The sequence below is a fragment of the Humulus lupulus genome, chromosome 4, assembly GCF_963169125.1.
Source record: "Humulus lupulus chromosome 4, drHumLupu1.1, whole genome shotgun sequence".
Classification (NCBI taxonomy): domain Eukaryota; kingdom Viridiplantae; phylum Streptophyta; class Magnoliopsida; order Rosales; family Cannabaceae; genus Humulus; species Humulus lupulus.
Genome location: NC_084796.1, coordinates 72,730,227 through 72,751,527, shown reverse-complemented (window position 1 = coordinate 72,751,527; position 21,301 = coordinate 72,730,227). Strand labels below are relative to the sequence as shown.

The window sequence follows — 21,301 nt, the reverse complement described above, 5'->3', positions numbered from 1 at the left end:
AAGATCTGGGGCCTTTGATGCGCAGGCCCGACAAGAGTCCCCAGGTACATTCTGTAAGCTTGAGCTCCAGGACTTGATTCTACAAAGAGCAGATATGCGAGTTACACCAAAAAAAATCAAAGGCTAGAAACGACCTTAGGAAATATGCAAGAGGTGTTGAATGGCCTATTACAGGGAAAGTCAAGCATGCCCCTTCCTAAGCGAAAGTGGGAAGGACATGAAGGAGGAGAAACCACAATCTCTATAGACGACACGAGGACATGATTCTCCACTAGAAATACCCCTCAGCCAAAGCAGCATGAACGTCTCGGATAGGCAAAGCAGCCAAAGAGGCCAGAGCAGAGGAACAATGGTAGCTCTCATAACGAAGTTGAGGTCACTTCAAGGGAAACACCCCCAGACTTAAGGGAAGAAATCATCAAGAAAAGGATGAATGAGAGGACCACATCTCCTGTGGCTCCCCCGGAAGATAAAAGGAAAGGAAAGGCCAACCCATCCAACTTGAGAGACTCCTTGAACAAAAGGAGGCAAGACATAGACACCGAGATGAGGAGCCTACAAAGCAAGATAATCACCACGTCTAGGCGGCACGCTGTCGACCACGAGTTTGATTATGAATCACCCTTCATATGGGAAATTCAAGCCGTGTGGCTCCCAGCCAACTTCAAAGAGCCTCAAATGACCTCTTACGAGGGCAATACAGATCCAAAATACCATCTTGATGCGTTCAATGACCTAATGAAGCTAAGGGGAATTACTAGCAGAGCCAGATGCCACTGTTTTGCTGTCACATTAAAGGGTTCTGTGTACAAGTGCTTTAAGAGACTCCGACTAGGGCCCATCAGGTCTTGGCAACAATTTTTTAATGAATTTCTCCATCAACATCACGTTGTGCATGATTACACCATGCTAGGCACCAACCTTGCTAACGTAAAACAAGGAGAAGAAGAGAGCCTGAAGAGCTATATCCATAGGTTGAATATGGAGGCAGCCAAGGTAGGAAGCCTAACCCCTGGGGAGTTAAAAATGGCCATTGCAGCCGTAGTGTGCCTGGGTAGTAAGCTGTAGGATAACATGCTAAAGAGGGAGGTCACTGACTTAGACGATTTCTACGAACGGACACAAAAGTACATTTGTGTCGAAGACGGCCATGAGAACCTGAAGGCAGGAAAAAGTGCAACACTTGTCAAGCCCTCAGCTCATGAAGGCTCGAATGACGCAAAAAAAAAGAGAGTGTACGAAGGTCCAAGAGATGACCACCATAGGAAGCACAACCACAGAGATAACCCTAGGCAAACTGTTGGAAAAACTCATTGCAGGATCTTTATTTATTTTCATGCAATTTACATATTATCAAACAAACAAGAAAATTCCTAGAACATGCTCCTATGAAATTGATACAAATACAAAGTAAAGTAAAAACTTACATTACGTAGCGGAACTAGAACAACTCCATCCTTCAATCTCTCTAACCCTTGATTCCTTTCTGTAGCAGAGTATTATCAAGAGATTGAACAAGATCAGCAACACAGTCTTCCTCACCAAGCCTTTGATCAACCTAGAACTAGTGTGGGCTGGTTCTCAACACATGAGATAGAGATCTTGCAGAGAAGAAGAAGAGAGAGTGGCTAAGAAAGGATTAGAGTGTCTAGGTTTTCACTTACCCAAATCAACTGAGACTGACTTGCTTATAAAAACCCTAGATATCATATTCCTTATATAGGCAACTTAATGAGATTTATATAAATTTAAATTAATTAAAAATAATAAACAAAAATAAAAGCCTTGGGCTGCCATAAATAGACTTGGGCCCAATCTCTTTGTTTTGAATTTAAATCCCAACTGGGCCTAAATTCAAAACCTTTTATTTATTTATTTATTTTTAATTAATTAATTAAATCCTTATTCAAATTAACTAATTATAATTTGAAACTTGATTTAATATTATTTATTTATATTGATACCAATTTATCAATATTAATAAATTTACCCAAAGATTCTCTTTTATTCTCTAAGTCTCATATCTCTGTAAATTTTCCAACATTGACCTAGTCAACTTTAAAAATCCTAATTGATAATTAAATCAATTAATTGAGACATTCTAGATGACTTACTCAAAGGTGATGCGGGGACCATGGATCCACGAAATCAAGCTCCAACAAGTTACCGTGAATTTATTTACGAATAATTTCACTACCTTATTAATTCCTCGTGACTCCACTATAGACTCGGAATTGAACTCTTGAATTCATAGAACGTATTTTCAAAACCATAAATACGTTATCCATTGTTATAACCATTACAATCAGTCAGCCCTCTGTCGATGACTTACTAACGAGCTGGGTGCAAATTACTGTTTTACCCCTCATCAGTATTTTATCCTTAACTCCCACTAAGTTCCTTATAAATGATATTTCCGTGAACTTAATCACAGAAATGAGATCTCAATCATTTAACCTTTTGAACAAAGCAATTAAGGAAATCATCTTTTCACTTCTCATACAGAAGTTATAGATTTCGTATCTATGAATAATACTCCCACTCAATTACACTAATTAATCTCCAAGATGTAAGTATGGGCTAGACCGTAGGGTAAGCTGGTAACGAACAAGTCAAAATATTTAAATAATATAATTAGCATAATATTATCACTCAGAATTAAGATCGACTTAATATATGCTCAACGTTGTGACATTGATTAGATTTGATAACAACGATACTTATTTATCAATCAATAATCAATATCGATCCTAGTCCGATGTAACTAAATACATCCGATCTTATCTACTTGGTCGAAGCCTTGGACAAGACATCACACCCTGAATGTGTAAGTAGATCATATCGTAGATTTCCTAATCAGTGAAAATCCAATGCACTGATCTAATCTTAAGACTCGTTCTTTTGAACATATAATTACAACTATAATCCATTGTGACCTAGTCACTATAATTGTAACTATCCATATGTTCAGGATTTTATAAATGTTTGTATTATTTCAATAATCATGTAATAAAACAAGCAAGCAACACGATTTTCAAACTAAATGATTTCTACTAATTTTATTGATAATATGAAATCGTGCTACATGTTCAACATGGTTTTATAAGGGCATAAAACCCAACACAAACATCTCACACCTTCTACACTGACCTAACACATACTAGGGAACATATCTTCGTAGCGAACGAGAATCAGGTTCCCTTCAGGAGACCCCCTCTAATGAAGAGAGATCGGTCAAAGAGAGATCCTGGAAAGTACTGTCAATATCATAAAGACATTGGCCCCACCACGGCGGAATGCGCTCCTTTAATGGTGGAAATTGAAGAACTCATACGCAGGAGGCACTTGGGTAGATATGTCCGAAGAGAAAATCAAAGACCAGGTGATAGACCACCCTCGCCATGAGCACGAGATGTAGCCCCAGAGGTGCAAGGAGAGGTAAGGAAAATCTTTGGAGGACCAGGATTAAAAGGAGAATCGAGAAAGGGGCAAGATAGATACTCCAGGGAAGCCAAACGAAGTCTACCCCATGCATGTTAAGCTTAGAACAACGACAATTGAAATACTTTAAAGGGGAAAATGATTCAATAGCCTTCACCGAATAAAACGTACAGGGTGTTCATTTTCCACACAATGACCCCTTGGTATTAAGTGTATAGCTGGCTAACATAAGGGTGCATCGGGTTCTGGTAGACAATGGGAGCTCCGTAGACATCCTATATTGCCCAGCTTTAGAGAAGATGGGACTAGGCATTAGGAACCTAAAACCCTACAACACCTCCCTGTACGAGTTTACAGGAGACTCGATACAGCCTCTAGGCACAATCGAGTTGTCCCTCACAATGGGAGAGAAACCCAGACAGACCACTATAATGACAAACTTTATCGTAGTAAGTTGTTCCTCAGCCTTCAATACGGTATTAGAGAGACCCTCCCTAAGAGAATTGAAGGCGATAACCTCAGTATACCACTTGGCCATAAAATTTCCAACTTCGGGGGGGGGGGGGGGGGGGGAGGGTGGTAGCGAGACGTGAAAGGGGAACAGAAAGAAGCAAGGGAATGTTATAACATGTCCTTCGCACATTCATGAAACTGTCAGTACCTATGGAGATGGTAATGCATGGGAGCACAAACCCGCATGAGTTAGACCCCCGAGTTACTGAGGAGATCAGAATCGATGGTAGTGCATATGTGCCTAAGAGGAAACATCAGGTAAAGCTCCATTTTTAGTATGATAAATCAAAAGGGTTACCATAGTTAGCCTCCCAACATAGTTGTGAGTCCTAGAAGCAGCTATGAATTAGAGGGGTAACCTAGATGCCCTGGTATGAAGTAGGAACATTGTTGCCATAAATACCTATGTACTCTACTCATTTTTAATGAATATGTTTCGTATTGGCATGTCACACTCCTAATTTATGTGAGCAAATATCTAACTCTCGTGTACCTATTACCAATTGGAATTATCAAAGTGCATGAGCAAAATGATCAAAGTGCCCAACGAAATAAATCTCGCCAACCACTCAGGGGGTAGATTGTATAGCCAAAAAGGGTCTTAAAAGAGACCCTTGTAAAAAAAAAGGGTCCTAAGAAAGACCCTTATAAAAAAAAAAAAAAAGACATAAAGAAGAAAACTTTGCAAGGCATCTCTTGAGTTCATGAGGATTAGCCACCCTTATGAACATTAAAAGAGTCCTAAGGTCCTACAAGAAAAACCTCCTAATAAAGGTTGTAAGCCTAGATTGGCCACCAAGCCGTCTAGCCAAAAAGGGTGTTAAAAGAGACCCTTGTAAAAATAGTACTATGCATAATGACGAGAAGGACACTTCTCGCAAAAAATAATAAGTGTGCATGAAAATATATAAAAGGATAGCTAGAACCCAAAGGGTCAACATATCCTTACAAATACAATCAAGGTGCACCAAAGAGACCATTACTACCTGTCCAAATAAAACATCAATGAGTTATTAGAAAAAAAAAAAAAAGAGACCGATCGAACCTTTTTGCTCCTGCATACAAGAGTGAGCTCAAAAGGACCTCAAGCATAAAGAAAAAACGACAAAAGATCACATATATATATAAAGTCGTGATAATACTGCATGATAAAGTCAGCACCAACCACAACCGGACTTAAAAAAGTTCCTGAAGGAAAAAGTATAGAACATGGAGAAACCTCTCCGTCATAATAAGGTTTGAATAATTATAAAGCCAAATCGAAATGGAAAGTGAAAGCTGTATAAATGAAATCTCAAGGCCTCCCACCGTGAGCATTCCACTCGGTCTCCTTAGCAACGACATCGTCACCGAAGGAGGAGAAGTCGAAGCCAGGATTTTGCCTCCACACTCCATATAGGGTGCGCTCCAAAAAATTATATTCAACCTCTGCCAGATCGACCTCCAAAAGCGTGACCCTTTCCCGCAACACCTCGACCCGGGCTTCTGCTCTCTTCTTCTTTTTGGATGATGAAGAGGCCTTCGCCAGGGCTGTCTCCAACTTCAGATTGGCATCAGCAAGCTGTCCCTCTAGCCACAAGGCGATCCCTTTTAACATTGGATGAAGATAAGTCTTGCGCCGAGTCTATCAAGCTGAAGGCACCAGATAAGTCTGCAAGGAAGCAAAAATGTGAGCAAATAGGGAACCTAAAACACAAGAAAAGGAGAAAGAGACCAACGTAAGATGCATGAACTCACCCAGGTTGTGGAGTGCATAAGGGTCTCCCCAAGCTCCACCATATTGAAATTCTCGAGACATCTCCACTTGGTGTCGGGGATGTCCTCGACAACCCGAGTATACCTTCGCACGTAAGGGACTGATGTGTGACTCACCCAGAACTTCCCTTCAAAATCAGGAGCATCTGGGTGAGCAAGGACAAATGACCCACTCACTGAGCGAGGAGGAGGCTCAGGAGCATTAGATGAAGGGAGCCTAGAATAGCCATGACTAGTGGGGGCATGAGGGAGATTGTCAAACTCATCGTAGGATGGCAGAACAATATGCCCTTGCACGGACTGTGGACCGTGAGAATGAGAAGCCATGCCGCAGTCCACAAGAGTAAAAGAAGAGCATCCCCACGAGGCTGGAGATAGTTGAGATGGACGTTTTGATTCAGGTGAAGCCTCCTCAAGCACCCATTCAACATCACCCTCGTCTGAGTGAGGTTGTGCCAGAGTTGCCTTCTTCTTTCATTCAAAAATGTGCTATAGTAGGTCGGGCTCCGAAACCCTAGATAGACCATAATAATTTAGGTTGGTCATAGTAAAATGATGGGCAGCCATTCATTGCATGATCTGCATCAAGGAAGACATCTACCAGCGCCGCCTCCGACTTAGGAACGCCAGGGATACAGAAACTCTCTGAACAATCAACTCAGTTATCAGTATGAGTATAAGTTCCACAATAACAAACTCAATATAAAAGGAAAGACTTGAATTGCTTACTTGGAGATGAGTGGAAATGTTCCCGGATAGAAAGGGGACCTTTCACAAAGAAAAATTTCTGCTTCCACGAACCTGGCTTAAAAACAGAACCTTCTATCAAAGAAACTTGAGATTTGGCTTTCTGTAAAAAGTAGAAGCCCTTCGATTTAGGAGTGGGTATGAGATTGTACATGAAATGCACCTCCTTGGTTATGGGAGTGCGACCGTTAAGCTTCATGAACACGATATACAGGCAGCTCAAGGTCAACCAGCTGTTGGGTGCCAGCTGAAGTGGAGCAAGGTCAAAGTGATTTAGGACCATGACGAAGAACGGGTGTAGGGGAATGGTCCCACCTTCCTTCAAAATATGTTCGCTCATAGCGACGTATCCCTGGGGGGATTATCATCCCGACATTTATTAGATGGTACATACACTTTGTACTCCTTACTAATGTGGTATTTCTCAGACAACTCTAACAGCCTGTTTTCCGACATGTTGGAAATGATGGTGGACACCAATAAAGGACCGGAGTCCGGCTTCTCAGGAGCATCCTGTCTCCTCATTCTCTTCGACATGTCTACAAAATCAAAGGAAAAAGGTGAGGTCAAAACGAGCACTTTACCCTCCATTTTCTTCTTCTTGCGTGAGTTTTCCATCGAGACATTGAGTGTGGAAACATCAAACATGGGTGGATTAAAGACAACGGTTGAGGGGAACCAGGAGTGACCTCGGGGCTACTATAGGGAGGACACGGGGCTGAGGGTTTAGGAGGGAGGTTTCCCTCCACGAACTCTAGCTCCATTTGTAGGTCAAGAAGGCTCACTCTAAGGTTTGTAATATGATCATTAAGATCAACAGAGGAAGGGACTCCATCACCCCTCAAAGCCGAGTCTGCCTCACTCTCCACCACCCAGATTTTATTCCTAAGCTCGGCCATGCATTCAAGGTGACATCTACAGGCCCTCCTTAAGGATTTGTAGCTTTGGTAAGGGTTGTTTTCGGGGGACACTGAGTTTGGGGACAAGTCGACAAACTCGACCCTCGGAGGAATGCTAGATGACCCCTCAAATGCCATAAAGTCACATTTGTTGGTGATATGGGTGCAAGTGTATGTGGAAAGTGTACTACAAAACATAAAGGAATAAGCTTAAAACCTCTAGACACAAGTGCTCAAAATAACCAACTACAAGGTGCAGTAGAGGGTATATGTGCTAACGGGTGCATTTACATAAATGAGCTCACGAGGAGCTCCGGTCAAGACAACCCTTCCCAAATAACGCTAATTTAGACGCATTAAGCACAAGAAAAGGTGAAGGCATACCTTGAGTGGATGAAGTCGTGCACCGTCGTAGCTGCAAAGGTACCGAGGGTCAAAAGTACACGCCTACAAAAAGAAAGAACATAGATATTTTAGTCTCCAAGCACATTTATAGATACTCACATAAGAAAAAAAAAAAAAAAAGAAAGATAAAATGCCCTTGTGAAGGATAGAACCACTCACCTCTTAGAAGCTCTTAAGACAAAAACACCACCAAGCTAAGAAAGGTAAGTGTAGTAATTGTCCTTGAGAAGAAGACCTATTTATAGGAGGCTCAAACTCATCCTAGCCATTGAATCCAATATTTGATCTATGGTCAAGAATGAAGTCAAACACTCGCATTGGGATATGCGAGGCCAAATGATAGGTTCACATTTACCCTCAAGGAATCATGAGGATCACCATCCCAAAGTGTGTTACTTCACACCACCAAGGCAAAGAAACACACTAACACCAAAAGGGGCTTGAAGGCACCATACCAAAAAGTTTATCGGACAGCCTAAAGGCCCTCCCATAGACTAGGGGGCAAGTTTGAATACCAAATTCTCACTTGAACAAGGCCTTCGCCCCGTGATCATCAAAATATAGGCTTAGGATTGAAAAGTGCCTCGCGGACATGCCCTTGCATCTCGCACCAAGGGCCTCGCGGACACCATCTCGTGCCATGGCCTCTTCCTCGTGCCAAGGGCCTCATGGACAAGCCCATGCATCTCACACCAAGGGCCTGGCGGACATGTCCTTGCATCTCGTGCCAAGGGCCTCGTGGACACCATCTCGCGCCTAGGGTCTTGCGTACATGCCCTTGCATCTCGCCCCAAGGGCCTTACAGACACCATCTCATACAATGGCCTTCACCTCACCCTAAGGGCCTCGCGGACATGCCCTTGCATCTTGCGCCAAGGGCGTCACAGACACCATTTTGCACCATGGCCTCTGCCTTACGCCTAGGTTCTCACAAACATGCCCTTGCATCTCGTGCCGAGGGCCTCGCTGACACCGTCTTGCGCCATGGCCCCCACCTTGCACCAAGGGCCTCGCAAACATGCCCTTGCATCTCGCACCAAGGGCCTCACAGACACCATTTCGTGCCATGGCCTCTGCCTCATGCCTAGGGTCTCATAGACATGCCTTTGCATCTCACGCCAAGGGCCTTGCGGACACCATCTTGTGCCATGGACCCCGCCTCGCGCCAAGGGCCTCGCAGACATGCCCTTGCATCTTGCACCAAGGGCCTCGCGTACGCCACCTCACACCATGGTCTCTGCCTCACACCTAGGGTCTCGCAAACATGCCTTTGCATCTCGCGCCAAGGGCCTCACAAACACCATCTTGTGCCATGGCCTCCGCCTCGCGCTAGCATCTCGTGAGGCTCTTGCCTTCCATGCTCTTTGGGGCCGTAACTTCCATGATGACCCGAAAAGACTTTAACGTTTAAAGGATAAAAGAATAGGATGCATTGCGAGGATGAAAACGCACATAGGACCAGAAGAACACGTAAATGTGAAGAATGCACAGACAAGTAGTGAACCTTGTCCACCCCAGGTACGAAATACGTATGGGGGTACGACCCTGAAAAACCCAGAAGTTTGACCCTAACCCCATGCCAGACAAGTGGGGGTCATACGGGCAAGGTACCTAACATGGTCCTTCCCATCTAGTCTGTGACATTGGTACTAAATGTATAATGGAGGCACAACCAGGTACTAAAATTAAGGTGCTCTCGTAGACTCTTGGCGTGTACTAGAGTTGACCACCATGCTCCTAGCACCACTACCATCTGTAGACTGGATATGCAGGGTCATGTCCCTAGGGACTGCCATGTACAATGAGCCAATAGTGCCCTACTATAATTATGACATCCCTTCACTTGTGAAGGAGTCAATTTTGGAGAATTTTGTAACCAGTTATTGCTAATGAAAACAGATATTCTACATTCTCTCTATTTTTCACTCTAGAATTCTAGCATTTACAGTTTGTGTTCTTGAAATTATAAGGAAGTTTTCTTGAAGTTTTGTCAGTTTCAGTTCACTTCTTTTACAACTCATAGAGTTCTTGATCTAACTAAGTTGATGAGTTCTTACTGTCAACACAACTCTATGAATAAATAATACATATTTAAAAACATGTTCAATTAATAAATGCTAAAAAATTGTGTAGAGTTTCCTCTGTTTCTACAACATATCCCAATTTCATAGGTACCTATTAATTCAATACAAAGAAAAACAACAATCAACATTCATAATTCCATCCTTGTACCACCGCAACACACAATTTTTCCAAACGCTACTTCACTAGTTTTCAAACATAATTTCCACTAAATTCAATATAAATTAACTATAATTCTATAAATATGTGCAGTAGTAATAAATAAAACTAAAACACTTACTCACCTTCAATTTAATCTTTAAGTTAATAACCGCCAAATCAAAACCAAAATACCGCCAAAACAATAATCATCCTAAAAAGTTTAAACAAAAATAAAGTATTAAATTATTGAGTTTTTATATCTAATACCAAACATATTTAATATTTAATACAAACTAAACATTAAAACATATTTATACAAATGACTTTGTGAACAAAATATTAACTTTATTTTTTTATAACAACAACATATTAATTTGTTTTTTTTCAACAAAAAAATATTAACTTGATTAATACACCAAATACTTATTATAAATAATAATATTTTATAAAATAACAAAAAATTATCAATTTATTAATATAGTAATATTAAATTTGGATTAATAAAGAAAATTATCATAAACACATAGTTGGAAGATTCATACCTTTTTAAATAGTCAAATGCAACTCCAAATCAAGATTATCACCCTTAAAAGCCTATACATTATCAATATATTATAAAAAATATAATAAATTTGAAATAATAAGCAAAAAAATGTAAAAAATCATACAAAAAAATATTTAACGACCAATACCTATTTCAAAACATAAAAACGTGTTTGGATGTTGAAAATCCATTCAAAAACCCAAAATAATGGGTATTTTCGACCACCACACATACCCATTATAAAATAAACAACTTTTTCCCCTCAAAAATAAATATAATCAGTTTTCTATGATAAAGATGAGTCTAGCAAAAATGATGGAAGAAATTGGAAGAAAACAAGAAAAATGATGGAAAATAGGTGAAACTCTTTTCTCTCTCACGGTGGTAATGGGGGTTTCCGGGTCTGTTTGCGTTTTAGAATGAGGAGACATGCAGGTGGAAAAGGGTTTTTAAAGACCTTTAACTTCGGTTATTACGAAGTTAAAATCTTAGTTCAATTTATATTTAATAAAAGCGATGTAATAGGTTAATTCCTTTGAGTGCCAAACCAAAAAGCGAAGTTAAAAGTCTGTTAAAAGCTTTAACTTCGCTTTTTATGTATTTCTCAACAATTCTATGTATAAAAAATGAAGTTAAAGCCTATTTTTGTAGTAGTGTCTACTTACACATCGCAGTGTTATGTTCTTTCCAGAACATTAACAAAGTAGATAAGATCGAATGTATTTGAAACATCGGGCTGGACCAATATTGACAATAGATAGGATAAGTAAACATATCATTATTATCTATTCTAGTCATATCATATAGTTGATCATAGGTCAATTCAATCTCAATTCTGAGTGGTTAGTATTCTAGCTCATTGTATTATTTGAATTCTTTGACTTGTTCGTTACCATCTTACGCTACGGACTAGCCCATGCTTACACCATGGGAACTCGGTAGTATAATTGAGTGGGAGTGTTAATCATAGATATTAACATCTATCACTTCTAATGAAGAAGTAAAACGATGGTTTCCTTTTAGTTTGGTTCAATGTGCTAAATGATAGAGATCTCATTTCAGTAATTAATATTAGTTTACTGAAATATCATTTACGAGGAACTAAGTGTTTGAAGGATAAAATACAATGAAGGGTAAAACGATATTTTAGTCATATCTCATTGTAGACCGTCTATAGAGGGTTGAGTGACAATTATGATTGTAACAATGGATAATTAATAACGTATCTATATTGCTTATAGAGCGTTATATGAATTCAAGAGTGCAATTCCGAGTCTTTAGTGGAGTCATGAGGAATTAATAAGTTTGTAAATTTATTTGTTATATTTATGATAACTTATTGGAGCTTGATTTAATAGGCCCATGTTCCCCACTGTACCTTGGATAAAATCATCTAGATAGTCTCAATTAATTTATTTAATTATCAATTAGAATTATCAAAGTTGACCAGGTCAATTTTGGATAGTTTCAGAGAGTTCTACAATTTAGAGAAGAATAGAGATTTTAGGGCAGATTTATTAATTAAGACAAATTGGTGTTTATAATAATAAATAAGTTTAAATCAATGTTTAAATTATAAATAATTAATTTTATAAATTATTTAAATAATTATTTAATTAATTAATCAAAAGAAAATAATACATGCCTTATTTTTAAGTCCAACGTGCATATAATGAAATGGGAAATTTCACAGGCCTAAAGCCCATGGGAATTTCGACCTAGGGCTGATAATTGGCTATTATTTTATTAATTTTTTAATTAAAATAAATGATGTAAGTGATTCTATAAAAGGAATGCTAAGTGAGACTTGAAATCATACTTGTTTTTTAGAAGACCGGAAGATCTAGTCTTGATGTTCTATGTTTTAGATTATCTCTACAGCATAAGTCCTTTTCTAAGCCTCAATTTTTCTCTTCTATTCTTCTTCTCTTTGTATCTATCTCATGTGTTGAGAATTTCCCACTCTAGTCTACGTGATTCTAAGGATACTCTGGAAGGCTATGAAGAAAATTGAAGATCAGTTTAGTTTCTTGGTGATACCCTGCGACATAAAGGATACAAGGGTTAGCGAAACTGAAGGAAGGACGCAAACATTCCGCTGCACAATAATGTAAGTGTTCTTATCATTATCTCTGTATGAATTCTATTTTAGAAACATGTTCTAGGTTATCTCATATTAATTTGTTTAATATAAGATTTACATGAAAATAAACAAGATCCTGTATAAATTTTACCAACTACTAGCCTCAGAGCATTTGGTAATCTTTATTTTCATGCATGAACATGGTAAAATTGAATTATTTAATGCGTTGAGTAATTGGATGGATTTCATGTTTTTTATTAAGCATATTGAATTGTATGTGATTATTAGCATATTTGGGTTATTTTGTTGTGTTTTCTTTGCAAATAATTTTTATATAAATGCTTTATTTGATGTAAAACATGGTAAAAATTATTTAGAAAACGTTTTTGGGTTTAAAAATTACACAAATTTTGTTAAAAAAAAATTCATTCGGGCAGTGTTCGAGGCCACCAACAACCCCTGGCCACGGCCAGCACGCGTATTCCGGCTCAGATTGTCCCGTGGCCGCGACCACCAATGTTCACTGGCCACGCTCTGCGATAATTTTTTCTTAAAATTTTATTTTTTGAATTTATTTTTTAATAGGTTAATACAAAAATATCAAATATTTTCTATTATTTAAAAATATCTTTTTTGAAATATGATATTTTTATTGTTTGATCTTTTGTAAAAAAAAATAGATATTTTCTACAAAGATTCAATTTCAAATTTAAAAATAAGTTAACTAATTAATTTTAAATATTTTTATATATTAAAATATTATAATTAAATTATTATATATTAAAGATATTTTTAATACTTGATATCTTTTTTGAAATCTAATATTTTAAGATATTAATATCTGATTATTCTATGGATTTTAATATTTAAATTATTTGAAATTTGAAAATTTGTTGACTAGATATTTTTATAGAAAATTAAAAAAAAAATTTAAATGTTTAAGATTTTTTTTCAAACATAGCAGATGATATATGTTTTAGAAATTTATAATATCACGCATTTCAAACCAATTAATAAATTTATTTTAATAAATGTGATTTAAATTAACTTTGGTTAATTGTTGATAAATCCTATTTAAATTAAATTAATACTTTTCAAAATGACCTAGACTAAGTTGATTGTTGATAAATGAAATTTAAATTTACTTTGGTTAATTTTTTATAAATGAAATTTAAATTGACTTATTTATTTTTTGCGAAATTTAATTAATTCGAGTTTTGGATAAATTCTAGAAAATAAATTGTGGTATTTTTACATAAATTCATAGACTTGCTCATATAGTCACATGATTTGGCCCATCCAATTATAACATGTTTGTTTGCACTATATGTGGTATTTTTGCACTTGGGCTTAGATGCATATAGTGGCCCATTTGTTTGATTAATATATGGATTTTGCTGAATAAAACATTCATAAAATGATAGGTTTTATTTGGGCCCATTAGAAAATGTAAAGTTTAAATTCCTCTCTTGTGGGTGGTTCCACTTGTGAAAGCCTATTGGTTTTGCATGACTATAGGGGGCCTTAGTAGTGGGAACGACATACTGGACTCAGCCCTCCTCCATAATTGTTAAGGCCCACTTGCCTAAGTTGGACTTAATTGTATAGGTTCATTATATTAGTTAAACCTAAATATTGATTAGCAACAAATTAATTGTAAATTAACTGAATTTGTTTCAATGTGACACTTCAGAATTAATAGGAAATTATATGACTTTGGTTTTAAAAATTTTAATCTTATAATTTTTTGGAGAACCATTGTCATTAATTTTCGAAAAATAATAATAAATTACTCAACTTAATAATATAATGAGCTTGTTTTAAGATTTGTATTCGATCTCCACTGTTGGTTTAACAATGTTGATATCTTAATAAGGCCTCAAGACGCTTTGATTCGTCCCCCTACGGAAGGTGTTCATTAGTTATTTTGACAAGGTTAGATTTCGAGAGATAGATAATTATAGGTCAAATTCTACTAGACTCACTCCTATGGTGACTACTAGGACTAAATCTATTGATTATCGAAACTGTGGGTCTAGCTCATAATATAAGAGATTTTTTTTCTTATTTTGATCGAATAGTAGGTTGTTAATAATGTTGTCCATTATTAAATGAGTTTACAACTCTGTTTAACTAATGATATTTTTTTTACTCTCGCCATCTCGGACAACGATATCATATTTTTTTACTCTCACTAACCGGGACAACGATATCATAGAATAATTAAAAACCTAAAGAAATAGAGATATGATTATTTTGGTATTTTTTCCATATCTTACATATTTATGGTATATGTTGTGTAATTTCTTAAAATTAGAGTGAATATAAGTTCTATTGAGCAAAATGTGATTGATTTCTATTTTATTGATAATCGGTAGTTTTAAGTATGGTTGTGTCTACTCCCATCCTTTCTCAACTTTCGATGGAGAAACTCATTGGAGAAAACTTCCTTAAGTGGAAGCAGAACATCAACATAGTGTTAATTGGTGACAACGCCAAGTTCGTCAAGACTGAGAAATCCCCATAAGTTCCAGCTGAAAAAGCTCCCACATCTATAATAGATAAATATGAGCATTGGCAGGCGGCTAATAACAAGGCACAACACTACATGCTGAATAGTATGGTCGACACTCTCAAGACAAAGATGGAGACTATCAAGACGGCCTACAAAATCATGGATCAGCTCCAAGACATATTCAGTGCAAAGTATTTGCAAACTCATTTTGAGGCCACTAAGAAATATGTCAATGCTCGAATGGCACTATCTCCACACGTTTGTGATCAACTCAACTATGGTCTGATGCAGCTCATGAATGAGCTTCAGACTTTCGAGTCTATCATGGGTGGACCAAGCAAAGGAGGAGAAAAGAAGACTACTATTATTGCTACTGATCCAGCTAAGGCTGAAGCTAACCAAGCTTTGTCTTCGAAAGATAGAAACAAGAGGAAAGATGGACAAAAATACAACCCTAAGCCTGCAAAGGCTCCAAAGACAAGTGCACAACCAAATGCACAGACACCTAAGGGGAAGAAAAAAAAAAAAAAGGTAAAGGTTAGTGTTTTCTCTGCAAAGAGAAGGGTCATTGGAAACAGGATTGCCCCAAGTTTCTAGCAATGAAAAACAAAACTTCTTGAATCGTGGGAGGAGGTAGACAAAGGAGACTTAAAGCTTAGAGTTGGGAACGAAGCGTTCATTACGGTCCAAGCTAGAGGAAGAGCTCACCTGAAGTTCGGAAATAAATATTTAATTTTAAAAGATGTATTTTTTATTATGGATTTTAGTAGAAATTTAATTTTAGTTTTTCTTGTACCCTAATCTTAGCATGATTTTATTCACTCAGCTTGGGTATAGCTGGTAGACAAATACGTGGAAAGTAATCTAGTAGAATATATGATTATTATTTAGACGGACAGCTCGAGGTTCATGATGATCAGACCTAGTGTTATGCACCTTGACTTTACCATGAACTATGAATAAGATAAGTCATTAAAGCGCTAGCTCGGGGCAGGATAGCTGTCAGAATAAAAGCCTAAGGAAGATACGCAGCTCGGTGATTTTGATATAACTTATACTGCATACCAAAGGATCCCTAGAGATTCGGGATTTGCTTATATGCTTATCCATGACCAGGCTGTCATATTTATTATCCAAGATAACATGACATATTTACTTTGTGATCAAATCATATCCCAATATAAATGAGAATTATTTGTATGGAACGTAGACATTATGTAAATGCGTGATTAACTCACGTGGTTACCCAAACCTGTCCATGAAATTCCCCTATAAATACTAAGAATATTAAACAAGAAAAAGGGAGAATTTTGTAATACCAAAACTCTGCCAAAATAGAGAGAGAAACAACAATAATATTGACTCGTGGATTAGGTGGATTTTCACCACTGAACCACGTAAAATTTTTGTGTTCTTGAGTGAATTTTGATTATTTTCCATTACTGTTTACTATTAAGCACTAATCTGCCTTATTATTTCTTAATGCACTGTTGGCGAAAAACTGCTTCAACAGATTCCATGTTGCAATTAGAACAATTTGTTATGACTTTCACAAGTTCTAATATATCTATTTCTTTCAATGGATCACAATTGGGTATTGCATGTTTGGAAAACGGGCTTTATATTCTGCAACCGAACGAACCCCTCACTCTTAACAACGATTTATTCAAAGTAGCTAAACCTAGGACCAATAAATTTCAAAAGACCGATAACGATAACATGACGTATTTATGGCATTTGAGACTAGATCACATTGGCTATGATAGAATTCATAGACTTACAAAGGACGAGCCTTTGAGGGAACAAACCTTAGGTAAATTACCTGCCTGTGAATCTTGTCTAGAAGGAAAACTGACCAAGCGTCCATTCTCTGCAAAGGGGGATATAGGGCCAAGGAACCACTTGGTCTTGTTCATTCAGATGTTTGTGGAGCGTTTAATGTACAAGCCAGGGGTGGTTTTTATTATTTCGTCACTTTCATTGAAGATTACACTAGATACTCATGTCTTTACCTAATGCATATGAAATTAGAAACATTTTCAAAGTTTCAGGAATTCTTAGCTATGGCTCATAACCAATTAGGTAAGACGTTAAAGATCTTGAGATCTGATAGGGGTAGAGAATATTTGGATTTGCAGTAACAAGATCATTTAACTGAACTTGGGATTTTATCACAACTTACTGCCCCAGGTACTCCGCAACAAAATGCTATAGCGGAACGCCAGAACAGAACTTTATTTGAAATGGTTAGATGCATGTTTAGTTACTTAACCAACTTTGTTCTAGGGATATACAATTGAAACCACGAGCGATATTCTCAATGTCATGCCATCCAAATCAACCCCCAAAACACCTTTAGAACGTTGGAATGGTCATGAACCTAGTTTATGCCATTTTAGAATCTGCGGGTGTCCCGCCCACGTCCTGAGGAAAAATGAGAGAAAGCTAGAACCATGAATTGAAGTTTGCATATTTTTTTGCTATCCTAAAGGTACTCGGGTGGACTTTTCTATAGTCATTCAGAAAAGAAAGTGTTTACTTCTACAGATGCTACTTTTTTTGGAAAATGACAATGTCCAAAACTTCAAACCGCACATCAAAGTAGCTATAAAGGATATTGTTAAATAATTGACTCCAACCAATGTTCCATCATCATCAATGCAAGTTAATGATGAAATTCTCACTCTTCATGTCCAACCAGCACAAGTCGATTTAAATGAAGAAAGTACCATTGTTCCTGAGAAATAAGTCACGGAGCCTCGTCATAGTGGGAGGGTTTCTAGGAACACAGTTCGCTATGGTTTCGATGGTGAAACTAATATGGTTGTTGGTGACACTGATGATGATGATCCATTGTCTTTCAAATAGGCAATGGCTAACCCTAAAAAGGGCTCAAAGCCATGAAACAAGAAATGGATTCCATGTACTCAAACTATGTCTGGGCTCTTATGGAAGCACCTACTGACTTTCGGGCCATTGGGTGCAAGGGGATCTACAAGATGAAATGAGGTGTTTATGGAAATATTGAAACTTATAAAGCTCGATTAGTGGCAAAGGGTTATACCCAAAGAGAAGGCGTGGACTATGAGGTAACTTTTAGTCTGGTAGCCATGCTCAAGTCCATTCGCATCCTCCTATCCATAGCAGCCTCTCTCGACTATGAGATCTGGCAAATGGACGTCAAGACAGCTTTTCTTAACATGAAGCTTGACGAAGTCATTTATATGGATCAGTCAGAAGGATTTAAAGTAGTTTGACAAGAAGGAAAAGTTTGCAAGTTGAATAGGTCCATTTATGGACATAAACAAGCTTCTCGTTCCTGGAACCTTATGTTAGATGAAATAATCAAAATCTATGGGTTTGAACAAAATATTGACGAACCTTGTGTTTACCAACTGAAGGCAAATCAAATAGTGGTATTCCTGGTTCTTTATGTAGATGATATCTTACTCATTCGAAACAATGTTAAGAAATTATCAGATGTGAAGAATTGGTTGAGCACTCAATTCCAAATGAATGATTTAGGAGAAGCAAGTTATGTTCTAGGTATCCAGATAATTAGGGATAGAAAAAACAAACTCTTAGATCTATCTCAAGCAACTTACATTGATAAAGTGCTTGAGCCTTTCTCAATGAAAAATTCCTAGAAAGGACGTCTACTGTCCCGCCATGGAATTCATCTTTCAAAGAAGCAGTCTCCCCAGACTCATGAAGAGGAAGATGCAATGAGAAAAGTTCCTTATGTACATTATTCATAATTTTTTAAATTTGGTAAAAGAACTTATATTATGTACATTTTTAAGAAACCAAATTTGAAGTACTTTTAAACTTCAACTTTCACTACTTTTAAATACTAAAATTTCAGCATATGTCATACTTAAAAAAAATGCAAGACACATGTACAAAATTACACATTTTCTCTTCTTAGTTTTAAAATATGAACTCAAGACATATTTTGCTTCCTTTTAAATTATTTTTACAAGTTACTGTTCTAAAAATAATAAAAATCAGCAAGCATACATTCACACAACATTCTAAACATACTCATAATCATTTTTAACAATTTTAACAAATTAACCTAATATGTTTCTATACTTTATGCATTTTAATATTACAATTAGCATGCAAAACAAATCAATCAATAAAATTTAACTATTTTAAAACATACTTCACCCTAGGCCAAATTACACATGTTCCCTTATTAAAATAATTTTCCTAAATCCATTAAGTCATTTTCTTATGAAAAATGAGAATAGAATAAAAAAAACAATAGAACATGTGAATCCCCTAGGCCGAAACCCTATGCATGTTTATATTCCAAATTTTCATTTTTAATTACTCAAAACATCATGATTTAAAGAAATAGCAATATTCCAATATTATCTTTCAACAATTAAGAAATTAAAACCCTAACATGCTCTTTTCATTCAAAAATCATAAACAAGCTGATAGAATATTAACAAAATCAACATAATTCCTACATGCATAATTACACATATACATAAATGAATTTTATCCATAGAAAATACTTATGCATGTTCTACACATATAATCTTAGCATGTTTCTATAAATAATAAAAATAAAGAAACACGGAGAACAATCATCAACACACATATAAAGCTAAAAATTCTAAACAACACTTTCAAAAGAGAAACCCAAAATCAACAACACATTAAGGCAAAGTCCTTCCTCACCATTAGTACACACAAACCAAAATCCAAACTACGCCTTCTTGATTTGTCAATTCCAACACCTTAGCATAAAAAATTAAGCGATTAGGACAACCAACCAAAAATATAATCAACCAAACATAGGAATCTAAGAAGAATGATATTTACCCTTGTAGACCAGACCCTAAGCCAAGACCTCCACATTTGTCCTTGTGAAATTCACCTAGCACCACCATGAACTTTCACAAGCTTAGAGCACAAAATTTCCAAAGGGCCCTCGGGTTCCTTATATGTGAAGTAAATTAAGTAAGGGTATAAGAGTAATTTCTAAAGGAAGAGATAGATAGGGCTCTCATGAGCTAGGACACATACCCCAAAGAGCCAAGAATAGGAAGAGTTTTACCCTATTCATAAGTTAAGAGTTTAATCAATCTTTTTCTCTCAAATTTTTTTTCTTTTTACCACTCCCTCTTTCCAAGCCAAAATCATCTCTATCCCTAACCTCCATTGCTACAATAAAATTCCTTCTTAGCAAGCTGCACTCATCTTCTCCATTGGAGAAGGAGGAATTTCAAGAAGAAACCCTTGTCTACTGTAAGTATAAAATCTTTTGTGCCTTTTCCTTCTTTTTCCCTTCAAACCCAAAACCCTAGGGTTTTCCTTGTGGATGCATGTAATCTAATATCCACACATGGTATTGATCTTGTGTTTTAGGGTTCAAGAAAATATTTTACTAGTTGGATCTCAAAGATTGAGCACCTTTGTGATCAAATAAAGCAAGGTAAGATGTTTTTGTAAGTATGCATGTTCTTGTCCCTCATCTAGTTTCTTCCTACCCTAATCTCTTCTTAAAAATTTTCATGTGGGGCTTGGGGCTCGATTTTGAGAGTGTATAGCACAAAGGGGAGTTTTTTAAGAGCTATGGAATACATCTCCAAGCTAGGTCGTCAAAAGGTAGAAATCTATGGTTGTTTCTTTGAGTTATGTAATGATTTTTGTAGATATCTAGTTGTATAGGGTATTTCAATAGTTTTATGAGCCAATTTTATGCTTAAGATTGACATTGTGTGATATTATGAATTGTATGCATGCATATGGCTAGGGTTTATGCTAGAAATGCTTGTTGTGGTTAAGTGTGAGTGAAAATGCATGCTGCCAAAATTAGTGGTCTGGCTTCCAACAGGTCAGATCGCACCCTACAGCCTATGTTTGTGGAAATAATTTATGTAGTTGTGTAGTGCTTTGAGAGTACTTGATGTTAGTCTTTTGAAAATCACAAAAGATATTTTTTTTAAGCCCAAGTTATGCACTTTTTGGCATTCTGATGCAAATCTGGAAAATTTCTGGGCAGCATGCCTATTTAGCATAATGGTGAAAATGAACTAATAGCTAGTTTGGACATTATTTGAGGTATTATTTTTAAATATATATTTATATAAATAAATGAAGGTAGGGTTCGACCAATGGGGGGAGTTGAAATGCATGAGGTGTCACTCATGCATGCA

The 21,301-nt window shown here is 36.8% G+C and overlaps 1 pseudogene; it reads right to left on the bottom strand.

The window, feature by feature from the left end:
* Positions 1-6,223: 6,223 nt before the first annotated feature.
* The window catches only part of LOC133832282 (alpha,alpha-trehalose-phosphate synthase [UDP-forming] 1-like), a 68,118-nt pseudogene continuing 53,040 nt past the window's right edge, over positions 6,224-21,301 (bottom strand).